The 2,402-nt window shown below is 34.9% G+C and overlaps 1 non-coding gene across 1 annotated transcript; it reads left to right on the top strand.

Annotated features, from left to right (window-relative positions):
• Positions 1-529: 529 nt before the first annotated feature.
• On the top strand, positions 530-636 carry LOC115067243. Its single transcript, XR_003846673.1, has one exon. It is a non-coding gene; the product is annotated as a U6 spliceosomal RNA (small nuclear RNA).
• The last annotated feature ends 1,766 nt before the right edge of the window (positions 637-2,402 follow it).

Raw genomic sequence — 2,402 nt, 5'->3', positions numbered from 1 at the left:
TTGTCACATTTTGTTTTCATCTTGGTTTGTCCTTCTAAATATTATATTATATTTTTGAATTAAGTCAAATGAGAGTTTATGTTTAGAAAGAAGAAATTTTTTAAAGGTAATCTGAATTTAGACACTGCAAATGAATTACACAGTATGGCCAATTTAGAGTTTGAGCGGGACGCAGTGAAGTACATGTTTAATCCCAATAGTTGGAAGGCAGAGGCAGGTGGATCTCTGTGAGATCCAGGCCAGCCTGGGCTATGTAGGTAGATCCAGGGGGCTATAGGGAGTCAGGGAGACTCTGTCTCAAAAAAATAAAAAAATAAATAAATAAATACATAAATGAATAAAGTAAAAGGAAATTTCTTTATTGTTTTTGTATTTTTCTGTAATTGACATTTTTAGCCATCAAATGCTGTGTCCTTTAATGCGGTGCAGTTTCCACTATTAAATTTTCCTGCTTTCTCCTTTTTTTAGAAATAGTTTTTGAGTCTATTCTTAAAAATATCAATTCAACACTTCATAAAAATGTTTTTACGTGCTCGCTTCGGCACCACATATACTAAAATTGGAACGATACAGAGAAGATTAGCATGGCCCCTGCGCAAGGATGACACGCAAATTCGTGAAGCGTTCCATATTTTTCTAGCTCAGAAAAATGTTATTGAATAGGTTAAGCTGTTATAATGAAATGCTTCTTCTAATAAAAGAAAAAGTTTTTACAACATAAAATTAAATATTCCTAGAAGTCATGTATCTTATTTTGTTTTGTTTTTAAGACAACGTCTTCCCCTACCCCTAGCTGTCCTAAAACTCACAGTGTAAAACAAGATGGCCTCAATCTCACAGAGAACCCCTGCCTCCACCTCCCAAGTGCTGGAATTAAAGGTGCATGTTGCCATGACTGGATTATAGTTTGTGTTTTTACTATAGAAATATAATTTTATTTTTATATATTATGAAGCTATCCAGATATTTATTTTAGAAATTTTACCCTGTATGAAGTGTACAATTAGAGTGAAGATTTACATCTTTGTAAAATCTAAAAAATGACAAATGCCAATTTATTTGATTTTTTTCGTCATTGTCTTTGTTTTTTCCTTTCTAGATTTTATATTTATAAAATATCAGAAAGTAAAATTCCATACCCTCTCTCCTAAATCAATGCTTTGTACATGCTGAGCTTATGTTCAACTGCATGCTAAGCCATCAGAGGTACATCTATGTCTCTCAAATGTCCACATATAATTCATCTACCATGATACTGAGATTCAACATGCCACTAGTTAATTCACTGAAATGGATTTGGTCTGCTTTCCACTGTGAGCATATGTTTCTGATCAGTTACAAGGATGCCTCAAAAAAGACTTTCTAGCTGCTCTAAATCAATATCTATACATATACCACTAGAAATATAACATAATTTGTATAAGCCACAATAAAATATTAGAATTATTAGCTTCCAAGGCATAGAAATTGACAAATAGTACAAAAATGTTTTAATGTGGAAAAAGCAGCATTATACAGATCAGTGTTAGCGTACAGCCAATGCTAATGACATGACCAGTTATATGACTAAGATCAATAAAGTGCCCATCTAACCCAGCCTGATATTTTGAAGAAATTCTCATGTTTGTCTGAAAACTAAGATGGAAATATCAAGGACTAAGAAGATGCAAATATGGACGATTCCCACTTTAATTGTTAAAATTTACAGCAAATATACAGTAATTAGGAAACTGTGGTAGTGACATCAGGATGCACACGCATAATAACATCACAGAATTGGTATCACAAAACTAAATATGGCAACTTATGGCAAATTTGTTTCCAACATAACAAACTTGTTTGAAAAATTTAAAAAAAAAAAAAAATTTTTTTGTTTTTTTTTTTTTTTTTTTTTTAATGAAAATGTTTTGGCACAACTGTGCATCTCCTTGCAAATAAAGGGAAATTTTGCTCCTATTTCAGACCTATAAAACTAATTCACTATAAATCATAAACTGACATGTAAAATACAAAGCAGGAAACACTATGGGGAATGAACTATAACAATGGGTATTAGCTCTATGGGTATAAATTATATCTCCTCTGCATCTGTGGACTTCCCAGCCCCACAGCATCCTGGAGCTAGCAGCTTGCCTGGGTAAGTTTGGCTGCTGAACCTTGACTCCCTCAGCCTCATTCACCCTCCCAGCTCCCCTATCCCATCTCTCCTCCTAGCAGGGACACTGGCCCATCTCTTGTCGTGACATTCCAGACCCATGGACTGACCTCTTAGTCCAGAATTGCCACTATTTCCTCATCCTTTGCATCGGGACCAACCCAATTCCTTCCTGTAGACACCAGGAGCCCTTAGGCATCTTCATGCCCTCACTTCCCTTTGCATCCTTGGGAGCCAGCATCTTTCC

Source organism: Nannospalax galili, unplaced genomic scaffold (genome assembly GCF_000622305.1).
Source record: "Nannospalax galili isolate Female #2095 unplaced genomic scaffold, S.galili_v1.0 scaffold65, whole genome shotgun sequence".
Lineage (NCBI taxonomy): Eukaryota > Metazoa > Chordata > Mammalia > Rodentia > Spalacidae > Nannospalax > Nannospalax galili.
The sequence above is the reverse complement of the archived record's forward strand: the minus strand, read 5'-3'. Positions and strand labels throughout refer to the sequence as shown.